The following is a 17,837-nucleotide window of genomic DNA, read 5'->3' on the forward strand; positions in this document are numbered from 1 at the left end:
CGTCGGGTGGATCTGTGCCAGACTGTGAGAAGTGAGGTAGGAGTTCTGGGTTCTGCGTGGGGCTGCGAGGAGGAGCTGGGCGGGGCTGGGAAAACTAGTTGTTCTGGGCGTGGCTACAAGGAGTGAGGTGGGAGTTTTGGGCGGGGCTGTGAGTAGTGAAGTAGAGTCGAGAGCAGGTCTGTGGGAGGAGTTGGGCGGGGCTGGAAGAGTGATGTAGGGTGTGGGGCGTGCCTCAGGAGGAGCTGGGCGGGGCTGAGTGCTGAGTTCCATAGGAACCGGGCTGAGGGCAGGGAAGTTGGAGCTTAGGAACTTGATGGGCTGAGTGATGAAGTAGCAGTTGGGGGTGCAGTTGGAGCTCCTGAGCAGGGCGGAGTTGGGAGTGGCTGCGGGAAGAGCAGGCCGGGGCTGAGTCCCAAATTTTGGGTTAAAGTCCCGATTGAAGGGTAGGATTTGGAGTTTAAGACTGAAGCGAGGCAGGGCTGTTCCTACCCAGGTAGGAATTGGGATGGGGCTGAGTTTAATGCCTTGGGAACGTGCCCACAAATGCCGCAATAGGAGATGGAGCTTGGAAGCAGGGCCAGGCTGTGAGTTACTATGTAGTAGTTGTGGGCGGAACTGAGAGTACCAGGTAGAGTGGGGTGGATTTATGGGAGGAGTAGGGAAGGGTTCGTGAGTGCTGAGGTTTCAGAGTGGCCTGTGCACAGGTGTGAGAGCTGGGTTAGGAGGTGAGGGAAGAAGTGTGGGCCTGTGAGTCCTTACTGTAGCAGGATTGGGGGCATCACTGTAGGAGGGGTAAGGGAAGAGCAAGGAGGTTTATGGGAAATAGTTGAGGGTTTATTTTTTATTTTTTTAGAGATTGAACCCAGGGGCGCTTAAACACAGAGCCACATCCCCAGCCCTTTTTCACATTGACTCACAGTGCAGGTAGGGGCATCTTCCAGGCTGAACTTTGAACCCTGGAACCTGAACCTAGGCAGCATTAGTTAGATAATTGTTAAGAGGAAAGAATGGCTACCTCTGGGTTAGGGGCTAGGAAGGTCTCAGACAACCAGGTTTTCCAGGTGAGACTCAAATCATTGTGTGTGTGTCTCTCTCCCCCTCTCTCTCTCTCTCCCCCTCCCCCCTCCCCCCCCCCCCTTCTCTCTCTCTCTCTCTCTCTCTCTCTCTCTCTCTCTCTCTCTCTCTCTCTCTCTCTCTGTCCTCTACCGCTGAGGTGCATCTCCAGACCTTTGTATTATGTTTTGAGTCAGGTTCTCACTAAATTGCCCTGGCCTGCCTCAGCCTCCCTAGTAGCTGGAATTAGATTTTGTTGAATCAGACCTGAGGAGGGCAGGCTGAGAGGATTAGATATAGCCCAGGGATGCAAAGAGTGTTTGTGAGTGGATCAGACACCTTTGTGGAGCAAGACTGTAGGAGAGGAGGCTGGGAAACAGGATGGGGCCCAACTTACAAGGGTGGGTAAAGGAGTCTGGGCTGCATCCTGATCACTGCAAGTCAGTGCCTTCTCTTGGGTTTCACTGAGCATTTGTACTGGCAAGCTTTGGGTTCTCTTCCTAGGAAAATTAATTGATAATCTCATTTGACCAGTCAGCAATCTGACAAAACCTTGTGTGCCTCTGATGGGCCAGGAGTATGCATACTGCAGGGGCAAAGAGATGAGAAGTTGCAGCCTCTGGCTCAGGAAGATCCTTCCCCGGATGACTAGGCTCATCCCTTCCATGTGCATCTATCCTCGCCGATCTGAACATGTGTCTCTTTCCTCTGGAGAAAACTTAAGGGTACCCTTTCTCTTGGCTTGTGATGAGGCTTCCAAGTCTTTTACCTGACTTTGCAGTGAGGTTTGCAGAGATGACATGAGCTGTCTAGTTCTGAAGTTTATTCCAGGGAAGGCAGGAGAAAGAAGGTGTCGGGGCCAGATCCTCTCAGTCAGGTTTCCCCTTGTGATGCCCTGAGTTGTGCAGCAGGGTGACTGCCACTTGTGTCCCAAATAAAGGAGTTTGGTTTGTTCAGGCTTTTCCTGCATGGCTGAGCTGGAGCTGTGTCCGGGGCCAGGTGAGGTTTGGCAACGTGGTCCCCTAACCCGCTGTCTCTGGACATGCTGCCTCTGAAGAGGAGGGTAGGCAATGAAGACAGTGCTTAGGAAGGGTGACCAAGGAATGTTGTAGCACCCAACAAGAATGCTGCTTAGAGAAAGCTTTGGGACAGAGATCCGCTTGGTGGATGAAATGACACTAGCTAGAGTTTGCTCCTGGTCATGGACAGATCATCGTTTGCTCTGTGTGCAGGGGGTTGTTCTGTGCATTGTAGGACATTGAGCAACATTCCTGTGCTCTATCCAGTAGATAGCAATCATAGCTCCCCTTACGTTCAAGGTGTAAGTATCAAAAATGCCTCCAGATAATACCAAAAGTGCTTTGGGGAGGAAATGTTCCCCTTATTTGAAGCCACCTTCATAAAGCAGGGTCTCAAAGAATCAAGAAATGAGGCTTAGAGCAGTTTCCTTTGATTGGATCTCATTGCAAAGTAAGGCATGGAAGCCCCTGTTAAACTGTTGGTGCTCAGGTTTTGTGCATTAACAATTCCTTGGGGAACTTGAGCTTCTGAGCTCATGTTCTCTATTTGTTGGATTAATGGAATACAAGCAGGTTCAATAACTTTGAAGGAGAGGGACACTCTGTTTTATTCTTTTCATTTTCTTACCTTCCTGACAACACACTTTAACATTTGCCTTGTATACACTTTTGTTTATCATAATCACAAGCTTGATTAATTGGGAAGTAAGTGTACCATTGTGAGTGAGATTGCTTTGAACTCTCTGCTTATGAATGCAGGTATAACCTTTCATATCACTGTTGAGCCTCTGAAATGTGCAGGGGTTGAAGTTACAACAGTGGTTTCTTTGGGCAAATTGTCAAGTGCTCCAGAGGACACCAAAATATCAGTTTTGGTCTCAGAAATGGCCAACCACTTATTCCCAGCAGCATGCCATGTTGGATAGTTACAGGTCCCAGACTCAGCCCTACCTTTTTGCTCGGGAATTTTCTCCTTGCTTTCTTGAGTGGTGTAAGATATTACTAAAAGAAACTGTGCTTGCTGTTGGTGTGAGATGTAGTAGTTTTAAGTAGAAATTGTTGAAGGTTGTATTTCCCATTTCTATGAAAGCTTTCTCAACCTTGGCACTCTTGACATTTGGGACCAGACCTTTCTATGTTGTGGGGTCCTGTGCAAAATAGGATATTTAGCAGCATTCCTGGTCTGTCCTCACTAGATAAAGGTGGCACTTTCCCCAAGGTATGAAAACCCAAAATAATAGCAGCCTTTGAGAAGTGTTCCCCTGCGGGCAAAATCATCCTCCATTAAGAAGCATTTAGCCCAGCTCTTGACACTGGCAAAATTCTCCATCCTGAGAGGCACTGATAGGAAATTCCTTGACCCTTGGCTCAGCTTCTTGGGATGCTCCCGTTTCTGAAAGTACAGTTTCTATTCAGGAGAAATGCTTTGGACATTGGACCCCCGAGCTTCAGTGAGGGCTCCTTCTTCCTGAATACCCTCTGAAACCTGTCTGTGGTTGCTCCTTTTGTGCAAGGCCACCTCGGGTGGTTTCTGTTGTGTGTGTTTATGTGCCCGTTACCCCAACTCCAGTAGAATCTGTCTCAGTACAAGGATCCTGCCCAGTTCACCTTTGTACTGTCCTTAGAGTCCACCTCTTCCAGAGGAGATGGTGACTGATGATGGCAGTCATCAGCACTCCCTGGAGTCTCTACCACACCATGTTAGATTTGTCACATGAATAAGACAGGTCGTGACTGAAATCCCTTCTGTGCTATTTGGGGTAGGAAAGGTAAGTGTGCCTGTTAGTCTCGTTTGAGGTATGATCAGACACCGTCAACAGAAAAAATTATCTGTGAGGTACTATAGGGCCTCAGGAGAGGCCAGGATCTATCTCAGGGAAATCAGGAAGCCTTCAGAGGGAGCCTGGCTCAGCTCTGCTCTGAAAAATGGGCAGTATTTTGAAGGTGGTGATACAGGAGTGCATTCCGGACAAGTCAGCTTTGCCTAGGAGGACAGAAGATCAGAAGCATAAAGGAAGAGTAACCTAAGTGAAGTGGGGGCAAAAGCCTTTTCCACATCTTATGTATTTTGTTGCTTGAATCATCCTCTTGAGATTGGTGACATTAGGTGTATTTGACAGATGAAACTGAAAGCACAGTGCTCAAGGGACTTGGCTGAGCTCTCACAGTTTGTTGAGAAGGGGGAGTTAGTATTTAAACTCAGGATTGGCCAACACAGTCTGTAAAGCTGCCAAACAAATTGGTTACCGAGTATGTTCACTCTAATCCTGCCAGCGTGACGTGTGGGGCTTGTCCTAGGACCTGAGTATGACCTGGACCAAGCCACTTTATTACACACCTCATTTCCTATTCCCTTGCTTTATACCTCAGTGATCAGTTCAACTTCTATCACCAGTGCAATGTGATTGAGGAATTTGCATTGTGTTGTTGTTCATGAGCTGGTCCACATATCCCTCAGATTGAAGTAAGTCCTGGTGCACTTGAATTAAAAGAGTGTACATTTTACAATGTAAAGTTTATGGTGACATCCAAGAGTCAGCTGCATTTACTTAACTATGAATCATGCCTTCTTGATTGAGAGGAGAAGCCAAATGCAAGGAGGTTGAAAGTGTGCTATGTTGCACAACTGTCCAAATGATCCATCCTTAATCCCTAGTTCTACATCCTTTTATCCCTAGTACTGTAATTGGGGACTGCCGTGTCCAGCATATACATTTTATCCATCCACTTTAGAGACAATGCTGATAGATTTTCCAGAATGCCTGGGGGGCCAGTTTTCATCAACACGACTGTCACTTGCTTCTGTGGATTTGTGTAGTCCAGTGCCTTGTGACTTTAGAGTCCACATACTCTTTATTTTGCTACTAATTTCTCTTGTATTCAGTTTCCTACTAGGATCAACCAGGGCCTGGACAGGATTGGTAAAGAAACTATGGCATGCCAGTGTCATCTGTAGTCAGCAGATAACCCTTGCTTTCATCCCTCTCATTTAGAAATTTTGATGTTTACTATTGTCCCTTTGTCCTCCTTTACTGCTCCCTTTCTAGCAAAGCTACTTTTCAGAGTACTTTTTACTTGTAGAATTATTTTTAATCATATCAAATTATTTCCACAATATTATTGCCAATTTTCCTCTGAAAATATCAATAAGACCAGAGCTTTGAACTGCTTGTAATAAAGGAAAGAGCCAGTGAGAGTGAATGTTTTCTGAGCGCTTCACCTGTTTATAGAGAGCTGTACCAGTTTCCCCTCTGTGATAAATCAAAGCTAATATTCATACAGGAACTTGCAGTTTATAGCATGTTAGTCCTTGAGTTCTGTGTCATGTTCTGGCCCAGAAAGAATACCTTTGTTGGTACTTTTTCTCATCTTAGTTTTGCCTTGATTTCTCCCCAGACTCACAAGCCACATTATCATCCTCTCCACTTTAGAGATGAGGAAGCTGAGATTCAGAGAGGGGAGGTGATTTGTTTTTGCTTACACAGTAAGTGGTTGAGGCAGGACTTAGTGTTTTTGACTGCATACATGGTAATTTTCCCTTTAGTTGATGACGGTGATTGTGTTGAAACATAGTACACAGAAAGCCCTTTCAAGCTCAGGAAACATTTGATGCTGTGACTTTGCAGTTCAGGATTTTGGTCTTGACAAAGTTAGGTGGGTGTCTTTCTTAGATATTTCTGTGGTTCATGGATTGCTCAATTCAATTCTGTCTGCCCAGAAAAACTTCTCTCTAGTTTTAGTCCAAGAAGCCCATCTCCTCTGAAACTTTCCTCCTGCTACCTACCCAGTATTCAAAGAATCTCATTCTAGATTTCCCACCTCAGCCATGAAGTAAAGATAGCTTTGTAGTTTTGGTCTTCATGTTGTTTCTCTGGACCACATGCAGATGCACAGTCAACTGAACATAGTTTCTGTCTATATATGTATGTATGTGTGTTGTGCAGGGGATTGAACTCAGGACCTCATGAATGCTAGGAAAGCACATTACTATTGAACTAAATTCCCATCCCTACAAAAGATGTTTAACTCAAACAGTTCAGGACACTTCTCTTCCATTCTCCTGTCTCCATCACTCTTGCCTTCATGCTGGGTAGCAAAGCAATGACATTTGGGGGAATCTAACTAAGGGAACATTAAGTTGGGATACATTCACTTTGGATTTGGAAAGATATATTTCAGGGGCTCCCAACCAATTCTGAATATTTTCAAGTTATAGCTAGCTTCCCTGGATTGGAATAGCTTCAGAAATACTTCTATTTGCTGTGCCAACCACATCCAGTGTCAGGACAAGAGGTGCAGAGCTGCAGTATATATTGTGATGTCACTGTGCCTTATGTAACTTGGCACCAAAGGTATGTTATCAGTGGAAGAAGCAAGGTTCACAATATATAGAGCCAGAAACTAGTCTGTGGAAATCAGATGTGTGAAGTTGGAAATGGAAGATTCAGTTCTCATTTCTAAACAAAATATCTCCTCTCAGGAATATACTCAGTGTGCTGTATATGTAACTATAAATACCATGTACGTTTATTTTAATATTTGACTGGGGGTTGTATGAAATGGCATTTTTCAGAATTCCTGTGGTTGTAGCTAGAAACATCAAATAGTATACAGAATATAGTCAATCTAACAGGCCTGAGACTGTTGACCTCAGAAAGACCTGCTTATAATTTTGGCCCTGTGCTGTTTTCTGAGAATTTGACTTTTGGAGTATCCCTAGTCAACAGTTAACTAAGACTGATTTTGCTTGCTTAGATGTCTGTATGAAGAACATAATTTATGCTGATCCACCACTTTCTTTCTGAAAGTAGAATTTTGTCACATGTTAAGCAGAGGGTGCCTACATGACTAGCCCCCAGTATAAATTGTGGGTACTAAGTCTGGGCTGCTCTGGGCAGAAAAATCGCACACATCACTGCAGTTTTGTTGCTGAGGATAAAGTATTATCTGGGTGGGTAGCCCCTCAGGGGAAGGAGATAACGGAAGGAGGTCTGCATTTGGTTCCTCCAGACTTAACCTGTGCCTTTTCCCCTTGTAATCCTGCTGTGTCCTGACTTCTTTGCTGTAATTAATAAATAAATGTAATAAATGCTGAGTCCTCTGATTTTCCAACTATAACCAACAAGAGTAGAAATAACACTACAGTTAATTAATGAAGATATGCCATTATTTATTATGTTATTCATTTTTGTTTTGAAATGTTGCTAACATTTGTTAACTTTTTCAAATGTGTATTCTCTTATATTTCTTTTTCTTTTTAAATTTTTTTTAGTTGCTGCTGGACCTGTATTTTATTTATTTGTAAGTAATGTCAGGAATTGAACCCAGGGCCTCACACATGCTAGGCAAGCACTCTACCACAGAGCTACAACCCCAGCCCCTTGTATTTCTTTTCTCAGTTTAAATGGATATTTATTTTGTTCCCAATTTTATTTTGGTAATTTCATATTCTTAAAGAGGGCCCCATATATTATAAGCTTCAGCCCCCACAAAACCTATCTTTGCCTCAGTCTTGGATCCAAGTTTTGCCACTTCCTGTTGTTTTTATTGTTGTCACCTCATATTTCACAGGTGGGGGAATTAAAACCCTGAGGGGGGAAGTCAAGCTTACTTGGCAAAACTGGGACAGAATCCAGGCATTTCAAGTCTCAATTCAGTATTTTCCTTCTATTCCATAAAGTGTTTTTATGATTTGTCTATTAATTACAGTCATGGTATGTTGTCCACTGGATGACACTCAAGTGACTGATGTTTTAGTCCTCTGTTTTTCAGTAAATGGGTAATCTTGAACTAATAATCCCTTTCCCTTTTGGGACTAGATACTCTGTAGAGACCTTACTCTCTTTGATGTTCCCTTAGTTTTTCATTCTAGAAATGCTGGAATTAGAGAATCCTACTTGAAACCATTCATCTTCTTGTCCATGGGGTCTCCTCATCTATAAAATGGAAATAAAATACCTACCTTGCCTAGTTGTTATGAAACCTCTGGAACTATTCATGATAATGCAGGTGATCAAAAGTTTCTTCCTTCTGTCTAATCAAAAACAAATGTTTCATATATAATTCTCATTCCTCTCCCTGGAGTCAGAGAATCTTACAAGTAAACATGAATTTTGAAAAGAAAAGTATACATATACCATTTTTAAAACATTTTTAAGGGAAACATGATTCGCAAACAGGAAAAATGCCAAGTATTAAGTGAATGAATTAGTGGATATTCACAAAGTTAATACAACCAATAACTGGTACTTAATAGAACACTGCTTTGACCTTCTTTTGATAACTTCTAGCTCACTACTTCTGCCCAAAAGTAGAGGAAAGGGACCAGGAGATGGGAGCAAGAGATAGGGAGGAAAGTGCTTGGGAGTGATATTGGCCAAATTATATTGTGTGCATGTATGAATATGTAACAACAAATAAATCCTACTGTCATGTACAACTTTAATGTGGGAATAAAAATTGTGAAAAAAGAAAAAGCCATTGACAAAAATCCATCACCTATTCATGTTAAAAATATTGAAGAAGCTAGAGATTTGTGGAACTTAGCTCAACAATGCCAAACCCAAAGACATATGCTGGATGGAGAAAAACTGAAAGCATTTCCTCTGAAATCACGAACAAGGCAGGGATTCACACTCTTACCACATGTACTCAATATATTTCTTGAAACTCTAGACATCAAACAGGCAAGAGAAGGAAATTAAAGGGATACAAATAGGAAAAGAAGAATTCAAATTATCTTTGCTGATGACATGATCCTATATCTAGAAAACCCAAAAGACTTGTGGAGCTGATAAATGAATTCAGCAAAGTGCTGAGATTATAAGATCAAAATATGAGCTGGGGATGGTGATGCATGCCTGCAATTCCAGCAGTTCAGGAGGCTGAGGCAGCAGAATCATGAGTTTAAAGTAGACTCAGCAAAAGCTAGGTGGTAAGCAATCAGTGAGACCCTGTCTCTAAATAAAATATAAAATAGGGCTGGGGATGTGGCTCAAGTGCCTCATAGAGTGCCACTCTGGTTGAGTGCCACTGAGTTCAATCCCCAGGACCAAAAAAGAAAAAAAAAGGAGAGATACTGGAGGCATCACAATATGTGACCTCAAATTATATTACAGAGCTATATTACCAACACCAATGTGGTACTGGCATTAAAAACAGGCATGATGGGATTGGGGTTGTGGCTCAGTGGTAGAGCACTTGCTTAATGTGTGAGGCACAGGGTTCAATCCTCAGCACCACATTAAAATAAAATGAAAAAGTTATTGTGTCCATCTACAACTAAAAGTATATTTCAAAAAACAGGCATGAAGACCAGTGGAAAAGAATAGAAGATACAGAGACAAACCCACCTTCTTACAACCATTTGATACTTGACAAAAAGTTTCAAAAATATATGTTGGAGGAAAAAACAACCTTTGTAACAAATGGAGCTGGAAAACTAGATATCCATATGTAGAAAAATAAAACTAAGTCCCTTTCTCTCACTCTGCACAAAGGCCAACTCAAAGTGGATCAGAGCTACAAATTAGACTAGAAATACTGCATTTGCTAGAAGAAAACAGGGTGAACACTCCAACATATTGGTACAGGCACTGACTTCTTTAACAAGACCCTAAAGCTCAAGAAAGAAAACCAAGAATCAACACGTGGGATGGCATCAGATTAAAGAGCTTCTGCACAGCAAATGAAAAAAATTAAGAGTATGAAGAGAGAGACTACAGAATGGAAGAACATCTTTGCCAGTTACTCTTCCAATGAGGGGTTATTATCAAGAATATATAAATAAATCAAAACTTTAACCTGAGAAAAGCAAATAACCCAATCAATAAATGGGCAACTGAACTTAAAAAAAATTTCTTCCAAGAAGAAATACAAATGGTCAGTAAATATGTGAAAAAAATGTTTAACACCCTTAAAAATCATGGAAACAAATAACTTTCATTTCATTCATTAGAATGGCAATCATCAAGTATACAAATAACAATGATTCCTGGTGAGGATGTGAGGGGAAAGGTACCTTTATGTATTTTGGTAGACTGCAAATTGGTACATCCACTTTGGGAAGCAGTATGTAGATTCCTCAAAAGGCTAGGTAGGAAGCTGGTTATGGTGGCATATGCCTGTAATCCCAGGGACAAAGGAGGCTGAGGCAGGAGGATCCCAATTTGAGGCCAACCTCAGTGACTCAGTGAGGACTTGTCTCAAAATAAAAAATAGAAAGGGCAGGGTATGTGGATAAGCACCCCTAGGTTCAATCCCCAGTGCCAAAAAAATTATATATGTATATACATATATGTGTATATATATATGTATGTATATGAATGAAGATACCATATGATCCAGCTATCCTACTTCTTGTTATTTATCCAAATGATCTTAAATCAGCATACTATAGTGATAAATGCATACCCATGTTTATGGCAACACAATTTACAGTAGCCAAATTATGGAACCAGCCTAGGTGTCCATAAACAGACAAATGGATAGAGAAAATGTGGTATATACACAATGGATTTTACTCAGCACAGAATAATATTTTTTTTTCTTTTGATGGTTAATGGATGGAACTGGAGAACAACGTGCTAAGTAAAATAAGCTGGACTCAGAATGTCTGTTTTCTCTCATACATGGAAGCTGAAGACAGAAACAAGAAATGTAAAAGGGAATCTCATCAAAATAGAAGGGAGGCTGAAAAAGTAGAGGAAGGTAATATAGAGGGAGGAAAGATGGGAGGGCATGGGTAAGTACTGAGGTACAAAATCTACCAAATTATGCTATGTCCATGTAAGACCATACTTCAATGAATCCTACATATATATTTGTATGTGTGTATATATGTATATATGTAATCATAATTCACTAAAAAATAACAATAGAAGGGAGATCAGTAGAGTAGGACAAGTGGATCAGGGGAGAGGAGAGGGGAGGGAAATGGAAGGCACAGGAATTTTATCAAATTATGTCATATGCATGTGAAAATATGGCATAAAGAATCCAACTATAATGTTTAATTATGCGCCAATGAAAATATTTTTAGAAGGAGAGTAAAAAGGGACAGTGACAAAATATACTCTTTGAAAATATACTCCCAATGACCCCTTCCTCCAACTAGACTCTGCCTACTAAAGTTTCTACAACTTCTCAGTAGTCATTGTTATGAATTGATTAATAGACTATCCCATCAATGAAGTTAGACACCTCATGATCCAATCACCTCCCAAGGGTTCCAACTCTGACCACTGCTGCATTGGGAACCAACCCTTCAAAACTGTGCTTTGGGGGGTATTGATATCCAAATCATAACATTCTCATGAGAGTTGTCATAAAAATCTAATTTGATCAATATCCCCAGTGGCCTCCCCCAAAATTTTATACACACACACACACACACAATGGGACCACTAAATTTTCTAACTTCCTGACTTCCTGTTTGTCAAGTAATTTCTTGCTTCCATACTTGTACCTCCCATTACTTCCACCATGCTATGACACAGCAAGGAGGCCCCTCACCAAGACTGAGCAGATGTCAGAACCATACCCTTGAATTTCCAAACTGAGCTAAATAAACCTCTTTCCTTTATAAAGTTAGTCTGCCTCAGGTATTTCACTGTAGTATTGCAAAACCAACTAACATAGGCTGCTTTCAAGATTTTTTTTTCCTGTTTTGTTTTCAGATGTTTGAATATAATGTGCCTAGAAATGGTTTACTGGGGGCTTTGTACTACTTACATCTATGGTATAGTATCTATCAATTAATTTTGAAAAATTCTCACTCATGCCTTCATAAATTAAAAAGCAATAAAATAAAATCATTTTCCATCCACTCTTCTTTTTGGAATTTAATTTATATTAGTCTGAGATATATTAGAACTCTTCTGTTTTTTTTACTTCTACTTTTTTATATTTCAATATTAGTAATTTATGTTGACTGATCCTCATGTTCACTGATTTTTTTCTTTGATTGTTTTTTGTTTGTTTTGTACTGGGGATTGAACCCAGGTGTGCTCTAACACTGAACTATACCCCAGCCCTTTTTATAGTTTTTCAATTTTGGGGGGACAGGGTCTTGATAAGTTGCCCAGACTGGCCTCAAATTCGTGATCTTCCTGCTAGGATTACAGGCATGTGGCTCCAAGCCTGCCTCTTCATCAGTTTTAAGACTACTGGTGAGCTTGTTGAAGGTATTAGGTATTTCTGCTATTGTATTTTTCCCATTCGTAGCATTATCATTTAGTTCTTTCTTAGGTTTTCATTTCACTGCTTCATTTACCTGTGGATCTTGAATGATTTTAAGCTTTTCTGGGGGAGGCTCTAGCATGTTAATCATAATCATTTAAAAGTCCTTGTCTTATAGCTCCATCATCTGTGTCATACCATATTCTGGTTCTGACAATTGCTTTGTTTCTTGGGATTGTGATTTTTCTTGAAACTTTGTATGTCTTGATTTTTTTAAGGTGAGCATCTTATGTAGGATGTTAGAGACTGAGGTAAATAATTTTTAGACCTAGAAACAGGTACCTCATTCTTCATTCTGCTGGGTATTTAGAACAGAGTTTTGAGTCAACCTGATTGTGTCTATCCTCCATATACCCACAGGCTTTAAGTTCCTGTAACAATTCCTTATGTTTATGGTGAGAGTTGGTTTTACAGAGCAATGTCTTTTTGACCCTGGTCTTTAGGTCTTCTCTTTATACTTTTTTCCTTAGGTATTCTCTAATGCTCTTCTTCCTTTGTCCCCTTTCAAGAATATTCATGTTACTTGAAATTATTTGTTTAGTATTGTGGGGAATTGGGAACATGACATTTTCTGGTTTTCTGCTTAATCTGCAGTCTCAGATATTTTGTCCCTGGATGTTGGAGATATCATCTGATTATCTTTTGCTTCTCTCCTTATGTAGTTCTGGGCCCAGTGCATACATTTCCCCTCCCTTTAAGAGTAATATTTTTTCTTGTTTCCTTCTCCTAGGTGCAGATAGTTTCCTCCAACATCCTAAGGGTGACAAAGTTTGCTGCCTTTCCTCCAGAGAATAAGGCATTTTTTTTCCTAGAGGAGATGGGGATAATTCATGGGAGATATCTCTTCTGCATGGCTGATGTTCCTTTCTCTAAGGTCTGCACCTCAGTGGATTCCTTCTTAAGGCTCTTTCCAGTCTGTTCTTCAAGAACCCAGTGGGGTTCATGGAGAAAGACGCTGGAAGAGATTGCAGTTCCTCCAATTTCTGAGGCTCTTGGAGGATTCACACTGTTCTGTCAGCCTACCTTTTACCTTTGCTAGTTCACGAATATTTCTAGCTGAACTCTTCTTACTGATTTTCAGTAAACTTACCCAAAATAAGTGAGTGCTCACATCTCTCTTCCTGCAGTGACCATATCTCTTCATGTATAGGGCAAAACTGTTGTTATGCAAACTCAGCTCTCCAAAATGTAGGAAATAATCCATGGATTTGAAGTTAGTTGGACCCCTTTATTGTTTGCACTATGGTTGTGATGTTTCTTGCTTTCCCAGAGTGGAAGCTAGCTTCTGATTGATGAAGTTTTTGGTTTTCTTGAATCCAGACCTGTCTGGCCCTCCAGACTCCTGTAGTTATTCACATTCTGGAATGTGTAGAAGTCTTCCTTCTGTGATTTTTAATGTTAGAGTATTCTACTGTTCTTTGAAAGTAAGTACATGTTGACTGTTTGGGGGTACTCCCATTTTCAAGAATTCAGATGCAATCACTTATTCCTTCTGCTTCCACTTAGAATTAGGTACCATATTCTCTCATGCCTATTAGTGAATTTTCTCCATCTGTTCATATTTTGGCTTCATTGAGGTACCTAGTCACCTAGTTTTATTGTAAATGTTGTTTATGCTTTTAAAAATATTCAAGCATTCTATCCATTTTAAAAATAGGTGATTCAGAGAGATTCAAAATCCTGATGGCATTACTGCCACTTCTCATCCCAAAATCTTCCCTTCATTTTTTGAAAGATATTTTTGGTGGTGTAAAATTCCAGTTTGAAAGTTGCTTTCTTGATTTTCTGGTTAACGTAACTGCATAATTCTGTAACTATCTTGAGGGGGAAACTTGAGCTCAGTCTCTGCTTCACTCTTCACCAGAATCCTCATTCCTCAAGTCTCTAATATCTCCATCTCTAAGACACTACCCAAAGCTCTGTTGCTTCTCTCCTCATAGTAGAGGCCCTCAATCCAGGCCCTCTCTCATATCCCTACCCCCTTGCCTGATGGCAAGAAACAGCAAATATCCCAGAGGAAAAAGTTGCTGCAGAATATCCTCTTTCATGTTTGCCTCATCTTTGCTTTAATGTGCTCAATCAGATGTTTTAAAATTTTACCTGGCTTTCCTGGTTATTTTCAGTGGAAGGATTAGTCTTATATAAAAGTACTCCATCATATTCATAATTAGAAATATACCTATATAATAGGTATTTGATAATTAAAGCTATTTTTAGGGAACTTTAGAAACTACTGAATTAGGGAGACAGTTTTTATTCTATTTAAATTTTTAAAATTGTAGATGGACATACCTTTACTTTATCTATCTGTTTTTACATCATACTGAGGATCAAACCCAGAGTTTCACAAGTAAGTACTAGGCAAGTGCTCTACCACTGAGCTACAACCACAGCCCCAGTAGGGAGACATTTTAAGAAAGTCCTTTTCAGATAAATTCATCACTGCTCTTTAAGAAAAATATTCTGAAAGATCAACAAATATAACTGAAACTGAGGGAGGCTTATATCACTGCATCATTTCCCTGAACTCTGTTTTAGTGTGGAAAAGGTAAAGAATTATGTAAGTTAATATTAGATTTATTAGGCTTGAAAACTAGTTCCTCCTAGATATAGCAAAGATGAAAATTAGTCATCTTTTATGTAGTTTTAGAGTTGGAATGAATGAGGCACTACTAACCTCTGGTCATTTTGAAGTTTACAGTAGGGTTGCTGTTTACATTACTTCCTCTTGGTAGGCTAATTGTTCTAGTAAAACATAAATAATCATCTGTCTGTTTTTCAGGTACTGATACATGTTCACTGGCAATAAAGCACAGGAGAAATGTTCCTCTTTGGATGTGGACAACTCTGAAATGAGACATTTACCAGGGAAGATGAAGTCCCTTGAGAGTAGAATTTGCTCTACTGATTATCATGTTTTCTACTATAGTACCAAAGACACCCTTGACTATATTTTTAACAAGTGTGTAGTTTTTTTCCAGACAAGATTATATTGTATTTTCTGCAAGGTCTGCATCCTGGAGGCTGTCCAGGTAGGGTGATAGGACTGCAGATAAAACTGAGAACCATCCTCTGTTCATAAGCCCTGTATCATCATGAAAGGGAATGCTTGGCTCTCAGCTATACTACTCACCAGCTGTGTGATCTGACCACTCACCTCTTTGTACATAAATTGTCTCAACTCTAAAATCAACCCAATGGTTATGACTATATAAGGCAGTTGGGAGAATCAACTGCAATGGGGTGGGGAAAGTCAATGGAAAAATTCAAAGTGCAGAATACCGGTTAGGGATCAATATAATCACTGTTTCATTCCCTCTAATGCACCTGAGTCCCAGGGTTGGAAGTGGTCTAATCTCTCATATCATACAATGCAGTTATCTTTTCAATATCTCATGCAGGGGTTTTTATCTTCTGCATGAAGATTTCTTTCAGAGAAGAAGTGTATTTGGCTCACAGTTCTGGAGGCTGGGAAATGCAAAGACATGATGCTGGCATCTGGAACACCATGTCATAACATGACAGCAGGTGAAAAGGTGAGAAAAAGTCATAGAGAGCAGAGGAAGTCAAATTTCACTTTTATAACAGTCCACTTTTTTGAAAGCTAATCCACAAAATCCCATGGGCACTAAATCGCATTCATGAGAGTGCCACCTTATGACCAAACTTCTCCCAAAGGTTCCACCTCCTAATACATTGGAGGTTAGGATTTCAATATATGAATCTGGGGGAGAACAGTCTCATTCAGTCCATAACAGATCCCATCATGTAATCCTTTTAGAATGTCTTAGACTCTATTTTGATATATTTATACAAGCATGAAATACATATTATTCTCTAACTAAAAAGAACAAATAAAAATAAAAAATGACTTAGACTCTTTCTTAGTCTATTTGGGATGGACTTCTTTCTCAGCCTGGAGGCAAAGCGGTAGCCTGGATGATCTGTCACCTTCTTTTTGGTCCATCACTCTGGCAACATGTTGAACTCTTCTTTCTAGTTAAGAGTTTCTGTCTAATGTTGGAATTCTCCATTGACTCCTGCTTGAAGTTGACATCTTAGAGACTGTTGCAATAAAAGAATTCTATCAAAATATTTGCTGAATTGTGATTACAAACAAAATAGTTTGTGGGAACAAAATGTTGTCCTTATAAGAGAGCCTTATGTTTCTTTTCCAGCCTCGCCTCCCAGCACTTTCCTTCTAATCTCTCTGCAGAAAGCAACATTTCAACCAAGAACCAAGTAGAAATTGTGATATCTTCTCAACATCCTGAGCTTCCATTTCTACCTCAGAAGGGACTCCTTTGTTTTTAGAAGCTAAAGGAAATCTTGTAATCCAGTTACTTTCCAAGGTCAATTCTATTTGAATGTTGGATAGATACCTTCCCAAGCATTGTGATCTCCAAATGTAAGTTAAGTAACAAAATTTTCTTTGTGTGGTCTGAAAAAAACTTATGTCTCTGGTTATCAAGTAATATGATTGTGTCTCATTTTGTTGGTAATATTTAGGATGTTAAGGATGTTTTAGAGTTATAGTTAAATTGCTTTATGTGGGTTATACATATTTCCTTTATTTTTGGGAAAACAAAATTCTTTGTGTATATTATGTGCTTTCATAATATCCAGGCTGGGAGATTTGGGAGAAAGTAGGCACATTCTTAGTTTCCATTTTTTAGGTGGAAACAATAAAGCACAGAGAGATGAACACATTAGTGAAGACTGTATCTCAACTTCATCTTTGGGACATTCTAGGGTATCTCACAAGATTTCAAAATGCCTCACAAAATTGCTCTAAAACTCTCACAGCCAAGTTCATTTTAATTACCTTAAATTTATTTTGAAAAGTTGTACCATTGGGGGATAGAGTGGGTGAATTTTATAAGCACATACAAAAGATGATTTTGGGTAGAACTAATGAAATATCAAAACTCCAGGTTGAGAAAGCAGTGGACTAGTCAGTATCAGAACAAGCATTGAAGTAACACTGGTGAGGTGCTGAGAAGAATGAACTTCTGACTCATCCTCCATGGATCTGTTTTTCTAAAGCCAGCACCTTGTACAAAAGCATGTTTGATGATACTTTTCTTTTGGGCAGGGGTGTAAAACACTTGTGAATGATTCTAACAACTTTTGTGGGTGATCTGTTTTTTTTTTCATTGCTAGAGATGAAAAATATATTAACACTTGAATAATGAGAAGCTTAGTTTGCTTGGAGTACAGGTCATAGTGGTAGGTTTATGTCAAATATATTTGGAAAGGTAGTTTGGGGACCATATTTTTGAGGACTTTTAATGCTATACTGAGGTGTTCAACTTTATTCAATAGACAATATGGATACATTGAAGACTTTTGTGCAGGGGTTAGAGGATAAATATAAAATAACCAGAGTTAGGTAAAAGCAAAGACAGAGAAGTCAGTCAGGAACTTGCAACAGTTGGATGTGCTATGGAAATTGTAAAACTTCATTACAAACTCTCTTATTCACTAGTGTTTAAGAGCAGGCCAAGTGTGACCTCGTGAATCCTA

The 17,837-nt window shown here is 40.0% G+C and overlaps 1 long non-coding RNA gene across 1 annotated transcript; it reads left to right on the forward strand.

Moving 5' to 3' along the window:
* Positions 1-266: 266 nt before the first annotated feature.
* On the forward strand, positions 267-16,709 carry LOC124972122 (uncharacterized). Its single transcript, XR_007106438.1, has 4 exons — positions 267-1,061; positions 15,094-15,343; positions 15,713-15,847; positions 16,528-16,709. It is a non-coding gene; the product is annotated as an uncharacterized LOC124972122 (long non-coding RNA).
* The last annotated feature ends 1,128 nt before the right edge of the window (positions 16,710-17,837 follow it).

Source organism: Sciurus carolinensis, chromosome X, assembly GCF_902686445.1.
Source record: "Sciurus carolinensis chromosome X, mSciCar1.2, whole genome shotgun sequence".
Classification (NCBI taxonomy): Eukaryota; Metazoa; Chordata; class Mammalia; order Rodentia; family Sciuridae; genus Sciurus; species Sciurus carolinensis.